The 16,567-nt window shown below is 40.3% G+C and overlaps 1 protein-coding gene and 1 pseudogene across 25 annotated transcripts in view; both read left to right on the top strand.

The window, feature by feature from the left end:
- Dennd2b (DENN domain containing 2B) overlaps positions 1-16,567 on the top strand; it is a 188,731-nt gene that overhangs the window by 48,951 nt on the left and 123,213 nt on the right. For 4 of the 25 annotated variants that reach the window (XM_087559708.1, XM_087559678.1, XM_087559697.1 and 1 more), the window contains exons 2-3: positions 12,622-12,705; positions 13,493-13,570. The gene's annotated coding sequence lies outside the window, so the exon portion shown is untranslated. 25 annotated transcript variants of the gene reach the window in all.
- LOC147996911 (charged multivesicular body protein 1b-like) lies at positions 2,469-3,424 on the top strand (annotated as a pseudogene).

The raw sequence follows: 16,567 nt of genomic DNA, 5'->3' as shown, positions 1-16,567 counted from the left end.
CTTGTGGGGACATTTGGAAGGGTGGGGATGTCCTAGGGCCCAGTCTTAAACATCTTCCTCTTTGGTGGTTCTGTGGCTGTCTGAGTGTGCCCATGTCCATTCCAGGAGGCAATTTTGGGTGTCATTTCTCAGACTCCATTCACTATTATTTTGGAGACATGATCTCTAACTGACCTAGAGTTCATCTAGTAGGCTAGTCTAGCTTCCTAGCGAGCCCCCAGGATTTACCTGTCTGTATCCCAGTGTTAGGATTATAAACACATACTTGGTTTTTTGTTTTGTTTAATGTAGATTTCAGAGATCAAATTCATGCCTTCGTGTTTGTAAGGCAAGCACTTCATTAGCTATCTTCCCATCCTTGGCTTTTTATTCTGTTTTGTTTGTTTGTTTTAGAGAAAGTCTTTTTTATACAATCCTGACAATCCTGACTGGCATGGACTACATAGACAAGACTAGCTTTGAGTGGACAGTATCCTCCTGCTTGTGCCTACTGTGTGCTGAGAATGTAAGCCTAGTATAGTCTCATGGCTTCAAAGTGCTAGGACTTGTGGAGTATTTATTCTGATAGGTTCTGTCATAAACACTGTGCACTGACTGAACCGTCCAGATAGCCTTTCAGCATATGTACTGTGAGCATCTCTTCAAGTGAGCATCCTCACTTGAAGGTGGAGAAACTGAGGTACAAGGAAATGAACATGAGATCACTCAGCTCAGGAGCTGGAGAACCATGATATGAGGGTTCCTGAATGTTCCACTCTGACTGGTTCTGTGGAGCCTTTTCTCTAGGCTTGGCTCCTGTCTTCTTCTTGTCCCTTTACTGACTCTTTTCCCAGTAGCAACCAGAGCATTATAATGGAAGCCTTACGGGATCTTTATACTTAGGAATAGAATTAAGATTTACTACTGGTCCTCGTGTGTTCTAACCCTACCCTCTACCTGTTCTCTACTTTCCTTCCATCTCTGAGCTTTTGCCCATTACCTGGGATGCTCTTCTTCTCAGATATTTTTAGTTTGTACCCTCAGTTCATTCAGGCGTGGGCTTGAGTACACAACATCAAGAGGCTTGTCTAGTCAGACTGGTAAAACTCCCTGGAGTCACACTTTATGCTTCTGTTTTTTTGTTTCAGTTTTGGTTTTTGTTGATTGTTGTTTGTTTGTTTGTTTTAAGACTTTATTTCTGGATTCTTAGGAGTGTTCCTTCCCCTTATCTATACAATCTATCTTTATGGCAGTACATTACTGCCTTTTTTTGATGTGTGTTTGTGCTTGTTCTTGTAGAGACCAGAGCTCAACGTCAGTGTCACTGTCTATTTTTGGTTTGTTTATTTTTTCCGAGACAGGGTTTCTTTGTGTAGCCCTGGCTGTCTTGGAACTTGGTCCTGTGTAGAATCAATATGGTTGACTTTTCCCTCCCATTACTTTTGCATTTGATCTTTGTTTGCTGACATCTTTACCTCTTAAGTTCATGCTTCTGCTCCAGGCAGAATGGAGCCCTTCTCGGCTTGCTAGGCAAGTGCTCTACCACTGAGCTAAGTCCCCAACCCCTAGCTGGTTATATGTTATACATCCTTTTCCTTCATTCACTGCTTTCTTGATGGTGAGTGACTTATGCCTCAAAGATGTGGCATAGCCTCTATAACTAGTTGGTTGAATTAAAAAGATTTATTTTGTGTATGTGAATGTTTTACTTGCATGTGCACCATGTGTATGTCTGGTGGCTGGGGGAGGCCAAAGGAAGGCATTGGATCCCTTGGACTTGGAGTTACAGATGGTTGGGAGCTGTCAAGTGGCTGCTGCGAAAGGAACCCAGGTCCTTTTCAAGAGCTCTTAACTTCTGATAGATCTCTCCAGCCTCTAGTTGGTTGAATTTTACATAAGTAGTTCATTCTTCCTAGAAAAATTAGAAGATTAAGACTGAAAACAAAAACCTAATCCACTTGCAACATCAACATACAGAGATAATCATTGCTTACACATTTACTGAAATAAATAGGCATCCACAATGCTAAATGCTAAATGTTTGCCTGCTTTATTTAATCTCCTTATGCATGCTTTAGAAACTGCGTGTCCATCCTTCAGCACACATACTGCTGTGGAGATACTGTCGTGGCTAGCGACACAGACCAGTGGTTGAGTACTTGTTTGGAAACACTTGGAATCACATCCTTATGCCTTTGTATTTTAATGCTCTTTCTCATGTATTTGGGGAGTGGGTTACATTTCTAGGAAGAAAGTGAATAGATAGAAAAGATGGATATTTTTAGAGTTCTTTGTATGCTGTGCTTGGTCTCTGAAAGTCTTTTACTATTGATGTGCCCTTCTGCTAGGTTAGGTGAGAATGCTCACTTGTTTTTATCTCTCTTTACCAAACTGAAAATGATACACATCAAAAATATTTGTTGATGATATAAATGATGCTTCATTGTTTTAATTTGAATTTCTTTGATTTTTTTTCTGTGATAGACTATTAGAATATTCTGTTACATGTTTAATGGTCATTTAATTTCTACAGCATTTCTTTGTTTTTAATTGTGGTGTGTATGAGATGTGTGTGTGTGTGTGTGTGTGTGTGTGTGTGTGTGCCCTCAAATTATATGTGCCACATGTGTATTGGTGTTTTCAGAGACCACAAGAAGATATTAGATCTCCTGGAGCTGGCAGTATACGTGAAGTAACGAAAAGGAATTTTACCTCCCTGGGCCAACCCCACAGAAGCCGCACGACCTTGTCCAACATGGAGAAACATCTGTTCAATCTGAAATTCACCACCAAGGCACTGAACAGGAGTGCCAAAAAATGTGACAAGGAGGAAAAGGCCGAAAAGGCCAAAAAGGCCAAAATTAAAAAGGCCATTCAGAAGGGCAACATGAAAGTTGCCAGGATACATGCTGAAAATTCCATCCGCCAGAAGAATCAAGTGGTGAACTTCTTGAGAATGAGTGCACGAGTGGGTGCAGTGGCTGCCAGAGTCCAGACTGCAGTGAAAATGGTTAAAGTGACCAAATCCATGGCTGATGTGGTTAAGTCAGTGGACGCGATGTTGAAAACTGTGAATCTGGAAAAGATCTCTGCTTTGATGGACAAATTCCAACACCAGTTTGAGACCCTGGACGTCCAGACACAGCAAATGGAAGACACCATGAGCAGCATGACGACGCTAACCACTCCCCAGAACCAAGTGGATGTGCCCTCCAGGAAATGGCAGATGAGGTAGACCTCGATCTCAATGTAGAGCTGACTCAGGGCCAGGCCCGTTCCATGGGAACAAGCATGGCTTCCGTTGAGCAAGATGAACTGCCCCAGAGACTGGCCCTCCTTTGGGATCAAGTGTGATGGCCGAACCAGTCCGAGATTTCCTTTTGACATGCTCCCTGTATTTTAGAGAGATGTCATAGAATTGTGCCAGAATGCCGAACAGTCTTCTAAGAACTACAGCCCTCTCCAGAGAATGCTAAGAAATTCCAATAATTTTTCTTAAATGCTTTAATCTCACTTTTAGCCCACCACCCACCAGAGATAGTAGAAAAGAAAGGTTATTAGGATACAGGGGAAGTGAACCTGTTTAGAAATTGTTCTTCGGAGCAGATCTCATCTGAGCTGTCAGGAAATCAGCAGTTCAGTTCACAGAAGTCAGCAGAGGCAACTCGATCAACTTGCACATACTTCAGTGAATATACCAGCAATCAAGTTCAGTAGTGTTGGAATAGCAAGCACGAATCAGCAATGGTAGCATGACTTAGCCTAATCTGCAGGACTCAGCAGGAGGGATTAGAACCAGCAGGGAGACCAAGAGAAGTTCTTGGCCTATGCCTCTCTCTGAGGAAACCAGAAAAGATGGCAAAACTAAGAAGCATTGCCACGCTAGCTGTGCAAGCAAGCCCTCCTTCACTGTTTGTTGAGCCTTATTTATACTCCCTCCAGACATCACCCATCATCCACCAGTCTTGTCTTAGCACATAAGTCTATATCAGCTGACCACTTTGCCACTAGGCCCAAGTCTGTGGAAACAAGAAGTCTCAAGAACCTCACTGAAGTGTTTTGGTTCCTTTCTTTCTGTGGAGTCATGACAAATGGAGCTGAACAACACAATGCAAGGCGAACCAATACATGAGTGTAGTTCGCCAAGAATCCTTCACGGCCTTGTGCATCCTTTCACATACTCGCTTCAGCAAAATATCCTTTCACCTGTGTCTGCTTCAGGAAAACACTCCTTCATGTGTTTGCCCTAGTAAAATACCATCCAACACAACTTACTTTCCAAAGAAACCAGATGTTTCCACTGCATAACCCCTTTTCTGTTTAAGAGTTGTCCTTTTCTCTAACATTAACAATCTATACACAATAGATGTTTTCAATAAATGGCTTATGTACAATATAGTCAAAAAAAGTCTAACAAAACAACCTTAAATTTCTATCAATATACAATAATTAAAAACCTCAAAGTTCTATTAAAATTTCTATTAATGTACAATAGTTCAAACAAAATGACTTTAAATTTCTATCAATTTACAACAATTACACAAAACCCCTTAAATTTCTATCAGTAAGAAAATAATTAAACAAAAAACCCTAGGGGTTAGGGATTTAGCTCAGTGGTAGAGCGCTTGCCTAGCATGCGCAAGGCCCTGGGTTTGGTCCCCAGCTCTGGAAAAAAACAAAAAACAAAAAACCCTAAATTTCTATCAATACAGAATAATTAAAACTTCAAATTTCCATTAATATACAATAATGAAAACAAAAGGACTTTAAATTTCTATCGGTATACAATAATTAAGCAAAACAACCTTCCACCCTAGATGATAACAACAATAACACATGAAGTAACCGAAACTATTCACCCCATCTTCAGGGATTGGGACAATGGTCTTCTTTTCCTGGCTGAACTGGGGTGAAAAGTCCTCTATGGGCCCCAAGTGAGGGAAATGGTTAGTCTGAAATAAGCTAGCTGTAGCATTTATTGCCTAGTCTCTGTATTTGTCCATCTCTATTGTCTGTTTAGTCTATGTATTGTCCAGTTCCTGTGTTTATCCAGTCTCCGTGTGAGCGATCCTTTGGGCTAGCCCTTTTGAAGTTGATTTGCATGCGTATTTTGGAGAAATCAGTAATTGAGACAATCAGTGAATCCCCTGGGCTATCTGGTTTGTAAAGACATTCATGTCTCAGCTGATAAGAGGTTTTCGATGGTCTGATCTAATCTTTGTAAGTTTTGTTGGTAACCATATATTTTTGTTCCCATGTCCCCATCTTAAAACCATTGCAGGTTTCCATTCTAATGTCAATACCTCCTTATAGTATATTGATTGACCTAGGTCCTCAGTTTTTTCAATAACCCAGTGTCTCTCAGCTACTGTTGTTCCTTTTTCACCAACATTAAGAAAATTTAGAGTTAACAAAGCATAATTTACTCTTTCCCTGGGGTTTTTTTACTCCCCTTTTCTGTTTAAACATCTCTTTTCAGGTACAATTGGATCTTTCTATAACTGCTTGTCCTGTGGGATTGCGTGGTATACCAATGACATGCATTATAGAATAATATGCAAAGAATTGCTTCATCTTATTAGATACATATATGGGAACATTGTCAGTTTTAATTTGTGCAGGTATCCCCACAATTACCATTATTCCAGTAAATATGTAATTACATAATCAGCCTTTTCAGAACTTAAAGCAGTTGCCCATTGAAACCCTGAGTATGTGTCAATGGTATGGTGTATAAACTTTTGTTTTCCAAATTCTGCAAAATGGAAAACGTCCATCTGCCAGATGCATTTCTTTTGGTACCCCTAGGATTACTACCAGCAGGTAATGGGGTTTGGTTGTACAGTTTGATTGATTTGAACACATAGACTTTTTTTATTCTTTCTTTGGCTTGTTGCCAAGTGATAGAAAATGTTTTCTTTAAACCTTTCCCATTAGCATGATGTTTCTTATGAAATTTGAGGCTTGTAACACATTTCTTATTAGTGATTGGTCAATTTTTCTCATTTCCTTGAGCTAATGGACCTGCCAAACCTGTATGATACTGAAAATGAGTAATATATAATGTATAATTTCCACTTCTGATGGCCTGTTGTAATTGTATAAATACCAAAGTTAATTCTGAACTATCAGGTACAAATTCAGCAGTCTATATGCAAAATGACTCTTTCTGCATATAAAGAATCAGTAATTATGTTATGAGAATCAGGATAATTAATATAACCATCATGATTGCATACAATTTTGATTTCTGAACCAATGCATATGGACTTTTGACCACCTTGCTTATTTTGTCTGACTTTTAACCTGCCATCCCCATCTTGTTTGCATCAGTATAAAATTACTATATGTGGAAGAATCCAATTAGTTCTTTTATTATAAACTGTATTTGGATATCTGTTATTAATTTTACTACAAGTTACTACAAGCTTTTTACCAATCCTCATTAATCACCCATGATGACATAATCTCAGCATTTGTAAGAGGTACCATTTCTACCTTTTATAACTAATTCAGATATCTTCTCTGTATGTGTCTTTAATTTTTTGCTTTTTTATGAGCTAAGGAAATCCACCCTGTAATGTTATCTTCCTTTACATAGTGAGCCCAATAGGAGAATGAGTTGAAGGCAAAATACAATTAAGTTTAGGATTAATGAGATCCATATATGCTTCTTGCTGCCTTTGTTCTACAATAGTTTAACTCTTTTTCTACTTCAGCTGTTAGACATCCTCGACTGTTTAAATGAATCTCCTTGTAATGTTTGAACCAAATTACTTAGCTCATGTGTACTTAGTTCAATTATAGACCTCAATAGTGTGGTATTTATGAACAACAATTTCATCAGATTCATGATCATCAAAAGTTACAAAAGCAATCTCACTGTGGTGGCACATGCTTTTAATCCTAGTACCAGGGAGGCAGATGTAGGCAGATATCTGAGTTTGAGGCTAATCTGGTCTACAGAGCAAGTTCCAGGATAGCTGGAGCTATACAGAGAAATTCTATCTTGAAAAACAAAACAAAACAAATTATAAAAGCAAAAGCTCCTTTTCCTCCCACTCTATCTTCTATAATTTAAGTTGTTCCAATCTTGCCATATGTTTAAAATAATCTTTCATTATATTCCTTTGTTTCTTCTTTTATACCATTAGCAAACATTTTCTTCAATGATGGGTTTCACAGAATCATCTCTAGTAATTGCTCTCTTTGATTCCACACATGGCCATCAACCTCCTAAGGTCAGGCACACATTGCAGCATGCGCTTTATCAGTGTGAGTATAAGTCACAAAGACCAGGTACATGCCTTTAATTCTAGCATTTGGGAGGCAGAGGCAGGCAGATCTCTGAGAGACCTGTTTCAAAGGCAGACAGAAACGTAAAGCACTAAACTATGGCTTTGGAATGTTTTATTTAGGGGTCTCTCATTGCCACACAATCTGTAAGTGTGCTCATTTCTTAAAACGTTCCTTTAAATTATCACCTATAGTTTCAAAGCTCAGACCACCAACAAACAGCTTTCTCACCTTCTGTGGTTTCTTTGAATCTTGCCCTCCTCCCCCAGCTGTGATGACTTTGGCAGGAGTCAATTTGGGAGCTGCTGGTCACAAGTTTACCTTCATGTAGAGACTAGGCTTTTTTCTCCCAACTCCAGTTCAATTTGGAATCATCAGTAAGAGTGGGAAATCCTATTTCTTCACTTCAAAGCCCTCCACCTCGGTCTCTGTCTGTCTTTCTCTGTTGGTCCCTGTCTCTCTCTCTTTCCTACGTCCCACTCTTTGGATACAGGGTCTCTTATGTAGTCTTACGTATCCTGGAGCTCACCACACACACCAAGCCAAACAAGCTGCAGCTGTCCTCCTGCACATTGTGATTAGAGGCTGGGCTTCTGTACCCAGCTAAAATCAAAACTCTCTTAATATAACTTTCACTATATTTTAATGTGTTTATGCCAGAAGTGTGATACAGGGTGTACTTGGTGAAAATCAGAGGACAACTTGAGGGAGCAGTTCTTCCCCTCTTCCCTGTGGGTCTCAGGAACTGAACTGAGGTGGCCAGCTTGGTGACAGACATCTTCATCCATTGGGCCATCTTAATGACCCGCAAAGACATTTCATTTACTCTAGGAGTATGTATCCCTTATTAAACGATCTGTAGTAAAAATAATTCCTCTTGAGTTTTATATACAAATGTAGCCTATACATACACCTGCAGAGCTTGAATAAATTTGGATTGGGAATATTGGAACATGCACATATATATCATAATATCATATATCATCATAATGTTGCCGTGTAGTGGTTTGTGGTTATTATTGTTTTTCAGGTATCTCTTAAGTCTTTTGTATTCAAATCAAATCCTTTTATTATTTCTAGACAGCTTTCATTTCTTAAACTTTTTTAATTATAGATTTGAGGCCACTTGTCCAAAGACACCTTTTGTCTGCAGGGCAGTTCACAGACCCACATTTCTTTTCTTGTTTGTCATCCTGTGCATCATTCCTTTTAATCTGTTTTTTTTTTTTTCACTGAAAATTTTTCTCTGTAGCCGTAACGTTCCTGACTACCTCATCTATACATCTGCTCATTGATTGTCTATGGACCTAATGTTTTTACCATTTCCATATCTGTTTCATGTCCTTCAGACTTGATAATCAGCCATTCTGTGAATTGACAGTATTTATCACTTCTTTGGGGGGTGGGAGTGAGGAAGGCACTCTTTTAGAGATTAACTTGGCATTTTACTTGTACAATAAACATGTTTTGTTTTTCTCTAACTTCTTATATATGTATCTTTTTGGCATTTATTCATCTAATTTAACCATTTGATCTTCTTTCATAGTTGAAGACTTTTATTTGTACTGTATTGAGATATTTTACTAGGCTCACTATATCTAAAAAATAGTTATTTTTATTTTACATGTGTGAGTGTTTTACTTTCATGTGTGAAAGTAGAGTTGATGCCTAATGCCCTCGGAGGCCAAAAGAAAGTGCTAGATCTCTTGGAACTGAAGTTTTGGATAGTCATAAGCTGCTACCATATAGGGATGGAGTGTAATTCATGTCCGCTACCAGAGCAAAGGCCCTTAGCTGCTAACTGCAGAGCCAGCTCTCCAGTCAGTCGCTCAGGCTCAGGATAAGGAGTTAAGGAGTTATGGTGCTCTTAATATTCTTACAGTATTGTAGGCAGGAGGCCCCATTGCCTCGTTGTGATGGTGAGTCTAATTAGTAGACTTCTAATTACAATAAATGTTCTCCGTATTTGGGGAAATAACTGTGTAAGGGAAATAAAATCCTGAATTATATTTTGTTTTTGTTAAGTTTAGCTGGAGTGAGGGGAAGGAGGGCTGGGGAAGTGACTCAAGTAAGAATGCTTACTATATAATCATGAGGAACTGAGTTCAAATATTTGGTTGATACCCATGTAAAAAGCCAAGTGTGACTATGTTAACCTGCGTATTACCTCAGCATTGTGGGTGGCAGGAAAAGAACAATTACTGGTGTTTACTGTTTACCATCTTGGTTCTGGGCTCAGTGCATGTGGGCCCTCATTCTGCTTTGCCGCTGGAGTGTGTGAACACTGCTGGGGCAGATGAAATGGGAGTCACAAGGCTGTAAATATGGTGCTGCTGGGAAGCTCAAGGAGTGGAAAAGGAGGAGGGGCCTGTGGGGGAGGAGGGGGGTGTTGGAGGGTAACTCCTCTTAGCTCAGGAGTGTCTGTGTCCAGAGGGCAGAGGGGCCTTCTGTGGGAAACTTAGGTCATGCAGTTCTGTATGATGAAGGTTTCTTGATGAGAGCGTTGATATTAAATCCCGTTTGTAAGAAGGAATGTCCAGGAAGGGAAGCTTATTGTCTAAACCCTCGGGCAGGCCCATCTAGAGATCTCATTAGCACCGAGAACCCTGTGCTCTGTGTTACATGACTAGTGGTCAGGATCCTCATGTTGTGGTCACGTGCTCCAGGACAGGCACCGGGTTGGGAGTAGATGAAACACCTACCATTCTCAGATATAAGAATTTACCAGGGTTTCAGAATCCTCTCAACCTTCCCAGTTTTTGTGACACGGCTCCATTTGCCCCACAAGTGAGAGACCCTGTCTCAAAAGACTAAGGGTGGGGTTGGGGATTTAGTTCAGTGGTAGAGCGCTTGCCTAGCAAGCGCAAGGCCCTGGGTTCGGTCCCCAGCTCTGGAAAAAAAAAAAAAAAAGAAAAAAAAAAAAGGAAAAAAGACTAAGGGGGACAATGATAAAGCAGAACACCTAGCATCCTCCTCTGGCTTCCACATGTAAGCAAGGGTGCAATCCCCCATATATACATATACCCCCACCACATACATATGCACATACAAACAAGTACACATACAATACGTTCACACGCACTCTCTCATACATGCCCAAATAAGTACATGCATACAAGTGTTTATGTGCATACATGTACACCCACACCCACACCCCATTAGCATGAAAGAAAAGCCCTCCTTCACTGATTTCTTCCAGGCTGCCGCTTGCTTCTAAGGGCCACAGTATTTGGCTTTGTCTCTGCAGAGCTGGCTGGCTCAGGCCGCATACAACCTTCATGTAGAATAGCATTTAGGAAATTGTCTTGGCAATCTAAAGAATGCTCAGCAAAAGTGAAACTCCAAGGACTCTGAAGGCCCACAGAGACTTGGACATGAGCCTTACAATGTGTAAAAGAGGTGGGCTTTTAGGAGGAGACAGCAGTGCACTAGGACTGTAAGCTCGTGCGTGTCCTGCACAGTAAGTGTACTAAGACCAATTTTGTGTGACAGGAGACATGGAGGACGTAGACCCTGCTTCCGTGCCTACAGTAAAGAGCTGTAGATAAAAACAAAGTGGGTAGATTCATGAGGCGTATTGAAGAGCTCATGCTGTGTACACAGTGGAGACAATTATGAGGGCTATAGAAGAACTGCCTGGAAATATAAAGGTGGAGGAGGGCTCTATAGAGTACAAGGGAGTTGATCTTCACCTTTGGAGGTCAGTTTTTGGAGGACTGACAGAATTTGACTTGGTGAGAGAAAGGAAAAGGTGAAGAAAATCCTGAGGTACAAAGTGGGGAATATTTATAAGCAGGCATTCGTTACCATATGTAGATTCCACCTCACTTTCAACAATGATGACTCAAGGAGTGGTGCTCCAGAGCCCAGGGGGCCTTCAGTTAGCTATTGTTTGCCGAACCCAAGAACATGGCCTAGTGCTTTGTCTTCATCCAAGGAGAGACATGGCCTCCATTACAGCACATTGTGGAGCCCTCCCCACCAACTTCACTAACCAGAGCCAATAACTAAGGCCATCCATACTATGCTCAGTTCTTAGTGTTTGGTCCTTGCACTTGCCAGCTCAGCTGAGGAACCACCCAGCCTTCATCTCTCTAGATCTAGGCTTCTAGGTTGGAAATTCATAAATGTTAATGGAGGCCCAGCAGTGCACTTTGGGTCTTGTTGTCCATATGACCTATGATATCTCTTGGTCTCTGTTCCTCTGTTGGCCGTGATCTCCTGTGCTGGAGTCCAGAAACCATCTCATTTGGAGGCAAGGGGTGGGGCATGATTTATGAGGGTTGGTGTATTAATATTAGGTATAATAAGAATCAAGGTTGGGGGGTTGGGGATTTAGCTCAGTGGTAGAGCGCTTGCCTAGGAAGCGCAAGGCCCTGGGTGGGTTCGGTCCCCAGTTCCGAAAAAAAAGAACCAAAAAAAAAAAAAAAAAAAAAAAGAATCAAGGTTGGAAGTACAAACTGTGGGTTATAACTTTGGAGGGAATTGATTTTGTTCTCAAGGAGAATCATAGTGTTTTTTTGTTTGGGGATGCCAGATATATTTTTAATATTTAATATGATTTTTGTTGGAGCATTTGTTTTCATTCTCTCTGCTAGGATATTAAAATAATTAACCATGTTTAAACAAGTCAGTATTTTTAGCTTTTTTAATGCTGCTATTTTGGTGGGAGAAGGTATTTGGTCCTAAGAGGGAGGGAAAGCAGAGATGGCTGAGCACCTGCTGCTCTTCAGAGGACTCGGCTTTGGTTCATAGCACCCAGTCAGGCAGGTCACTGCCAGCTTCAGGGATTGGATGCCGCCATCCCCTACCCCCGTGTGACATTCATACACACACACACACACACACACACACACACACACACACACACACACACACACATAGACACACAGACACACACACAGACACACACACACACAGACACACAAACACACACACACAGACAGACAGACAGACACACACACACACACACACACACACTACATAATAACAAATCTTAAAAGAGAGAGATTGAGAAACTTATCCAAAATAGACTAATGGTTTTCAAACTGGAGAAAATTTTCGAGATCCTTGATTTCCTGTGTCTTCTTTCCAAAAGTCAATCTGTCTGAGAATGCAGTTGGATCCACAGTGTTCCTTTCTCCCGCTACTCACTCTTCTTCTGCACTCACTCTTCTGCTTTAAGAGAAGAAGCCATAGCTATCTCTTACCTTGTGTCACTGTTTGCCTAGTATATGAAAGCCTTTGGGCTAGTAAGCAAAGGCACAGTCACAAACAGTGACTGGTAAAACCCCCTTCTCTCCCCGCCTCCTTTCCTAACCTCCTTCCTTCCTGTCTTTGATACAGGAACAAATATGGATGGATGACCTAAAACTCAGAGATCTGCCTGCCTGTGCCTCTGCTTCTGTCTTTCAAGTCCTGAGATTAAAGGTGTATATCATTATAAATGGTTTATAATTCATGCTTTCAACAAAATTTTGAGTTGTCAGCTTGTAGATAATAAAAAATAGTTGTTGATGATCAACCATGTGTAGTTTTGGTGTAACTTTGAGTACAATGACAGATATCAGTAGGACAGATTTCTATCATTACTGTCTGGTTACCTAGGTAAACAGGATTTCTTGGCACTTGTACCTAACTATGAAAGATAATGAACTTCAAATAGAAATTTACCTTTTTTTGCTTAGTAGTACTAAGTTATAATGTAATTATGTTTTTTTACCAGCTGCATATTAATAAGGGAAAAGAAAATTTAATCCAGATGAAATAATAAAATAATATTTAACACACACAGTTTATACTTAAGAATTTAAATATACATTGTCATATATAATATATAAATATATTTTATACATAAATTGGCATATGTATATATTATATATTTATAAGTTATTCTTTGTAGTTTTATTGGTTGATCAATAAACAGTTTTGAAGCATAAAGATTAGGATATAATTCTGAAGAAGTAACAAAAAATAAAAACTTAAGGAAAGACAGGAATAATAAAATGTTCATGTTTTTCTTTTTTATGAGTGTCTGTCTTCATGTATGTTTGTGCACCATTTGCACGTCTTGTGCCCATAGAGGTCAAATCCTGGAACTGGAGTAGCAGATGGTTGTGAGCCACCATGTAAATGCTGAATCCTAGTTCTCTGAAGGAGTAGCAAATGTTCTTAAGTGTGGAGGCTTCTTTCCAGCCCCCAGATTTGTTTTTTTTAGATGGATGATGCGGTATTCAGATTCTGTTGGACCATTTGGATTCACTTAAAAGAGTATTGCTGTGGTTTATTTCAAAAGGTAAATATTTATAAATGCAATATCCTGTTCTAGTCTTTATTCTAATTTTTTAATGTATTATTATTATGTAAAGTGGGGTTAGGGAGGGTGTGTGGGCTACAGCACATGCTGATTCATTCCTTCTACCTTTATATGAGTTCTGGGAAAATGGTCTGGGAATTAAACTCAGGTCACAAGGTTTTCATTGCAAATTTCTTGGCTGTTGAGCCATCTCACTTCTATTTTCTTCCTTCCTCTCTTTTCTTTTTTCCTTTTTCCTCCTTATCCCCCTTTCGTTGTTGCTGGGGATTGAACCCAGTGTCTTACATGTCCCGAGCATCCACTTTACCACCAAACTCTAAATAACATCCCCAGCCCAGAATTCTAACATCTCTAATATATAAATATATATATATATGTATGTATATGTATGTATATATGTATATGTATGTATGTATAATACTAGAAAGTACATCTCTACTACTGCTTATGATGCAGAAGTTTAAATAGTAACATATGCATACATGAATATATGGGACTATATTACAAATTTACATATGAGTGTGTACCCAGATGTGTATATATATGTATATAGGGAGGAGAGTCTGTTTTGTTAAATCTTTTAGGGCACATGATAAACATTTACAATGGACCAACCAGAGGAAAGCAAAAACTCCCCAGTATTAGCAATGGGCAACAGAGGAGATGCTGTGGGAAATGACTTTTGAGGGGCAATCTTAGTCATCTAAGCAAAATAGGGGTGGGAAGGAATTCCTGAGAGAGGGGACCATATCTGAAAAAGGCCTGGGGTCAAAATAGGCAGAGCACTTTTGGGGTAGTAGCATGCCGGGACCCTTGCATGACTTGTCAAGAGGCTGGAGGTCTGGAAGGAGCACTTGCCAAGGAATGTGCGTGAGAAAGTGTTAGTCCGTTGAGGGTGTTTCCTTCCCAGGGGCTATTTTCCGTATTAATATTCCTTTGGGCATTATTACTAATGCAGAGATTCTTGTTTACATTTAGCTAAGGGAGGAAAACGAGACTGGTGAGTGAGTCTGTTCCTTTCAGAGCTGTACCTAGTAGTTATGGGTGGTCTGAGTTTAGTGTTACAGGGCAAAGGTGGCTTGGTTGTCATTACAGAAAAATGGCTACGATTTTGAAATCAAAATTTGATACCACTGCACTAGTACTTTAAAATTATTATTATTATTATTATTATTATTATTCTAAATTTTATGTGTATGAGTGTTTTGCCTGCATATATGTCTGTTTACCATGCACATGCAGTGCTCATGGAAGGCAGAAGAGGATGTTGGATCCCACTAAGTCATCTCTCTAGCCCCCAGTAAAGGACTTTTTATCTCAATTTGCAAATTCATTTACATGAGAAGCCTTAACAGAATTATAAAACTCAAATCAAATGTAACTCAGTGCATTTGTAAAACAGTTCCATTTATAAGTTCTTCAGGATCCTAGAACAGGTAGATATGCAGTTGGTCACTGTCCTGGCCTGTCTGTGACACTGAATTTCCCTGTTATGGGGAAGTGCTATAAGGTAAGGCTGTTTGTGATCTAGAGAAAATGGATGACACTTTGTTCCATGCATTGGAGCATTTGCTCAGTAGAGTGATGAGCTTGAACAGTGCTCGCAGAGAGGAGATTGAACCAAACCCAGGAGGAGACCTCCAAAGAGCTGATTCAGTACCACGCAAAAGCACGGGATAGTTAGATGAGCGCCCTTTCCATATTTTCACACTTTCCAGGATGACACTGTAAGCCTTGCCCTTAGAGAACCCTGAGCCACCTAACATTGCTCCAGCTTGCAAGGGGGAAGTGCGGAATTTTACCACTGAGTAGATGCCCTGGGTCTTTGGGCAGAGGAACACAAAAGGAACTGAGAGCAGCCTTAGAAATGTGATCAACACAGTAAGGTAAAGAGCATTGTACTTACCATTCTGATTTGTTGTGGGAAAATTATTTGAGAGGGTTTTGTTGTTGTTGTTGTTTGCTCCCCAGTACTATTTTCAAAACAGTCTCCAAAAATACTAATGTTGGCTATCAAGTAAGTATTGAGTCAGCACAGAAGCTCTACTGTGTGACTGTGGCATACTGCCTTTTATTTTAAGAAGCTGTCTATGTAGAAGCTGTCTATGTATCCGAGGCTGATCTTGAACTTCCGATCCTTCTGTTCCACTTCCCAATGCTGGGATTATAGGCATGTGCCACAACAGTTGGTTCACGCAGTCCTGGGCTTCAAACCTCTAGGGCTTTGTGCGTTCTTCTGTCTGGACAAACATTTGGAATACTGAGTGAGCAGAAGCTCCCGCTTTGCCTGCCTACCTACTTCTCTTCCTTCCTTTCCTTTTTTCAGTTTGCACTTTCATTAATCTGAGAGGTGGAGAAACTTGCCAAAGATCTGGAATTAGAACTTTGGTTCATTTGATTCCCAAGCCTTTCCACCTATGATACCTCCTCCTGCTGAAACTATGTGCAGTAAATCAGAGGATGCGTGCTGTTTAGTTGTGTTTGTCACCTCCTTTTGCTGTGCCCAGAATGCCTTCACAGCCAGGTGACCAAGGCTTCCTTTATCTCCAAGTTTCAAAGGTCTTGGTTCAGCTCAATGGGAGAGTGGGGCAGGCTACTCAAGTTTGGTGGCAGGAACAAAGTGGTTGAGTCTGTTTATATCACAACAGACGAGGGAGCAGAGAGAGTGACAACCGGAGGCCTGATAAAACCTTTAATGCCCACCCCCCAGTGACCTACTGCTATGTAGGCCTCACCTCTTAAAGGTTCCATAGCCTCTTAAAATCCAAAGGAGGAACAACCATTTAAAACATGAGCCAATGAGGATATTTTTTACATCAAAAGGGAACACTAGCATCTGGGCTAAGAAGCTGCACCCATTCACTATTTGGAAGGAGTGAATGCTGACTGAAGGAGGAACGGAATCGGGAGATGCCAGGAGCTTTTGAGGGTTTTGGAGAAGAAACATGATGGTGTGGAAGAAGTGGGTCTTGAGTT

This window comes from Rattus norvegicus, chromosome 1 (assembly GCF_021556685.1).
Source record: "Rattus norvegicus strain SHRSP/BbbUtx chromosome 1, alternate assembly SHRSP_T2T, whole genome shotgun sequence".
Classification (NCBI taxonomy): Eukaryota; Metazoa; Chordata; class Mammalia; order Rodentia; family Muridae; genus Rattus; species Rattus norvegicus.
The sequence above is the reverse complement of the archived record's forward strand: the minus strand, read 5'-3'. Positions and strand labels throughout refer to the sequence as shown.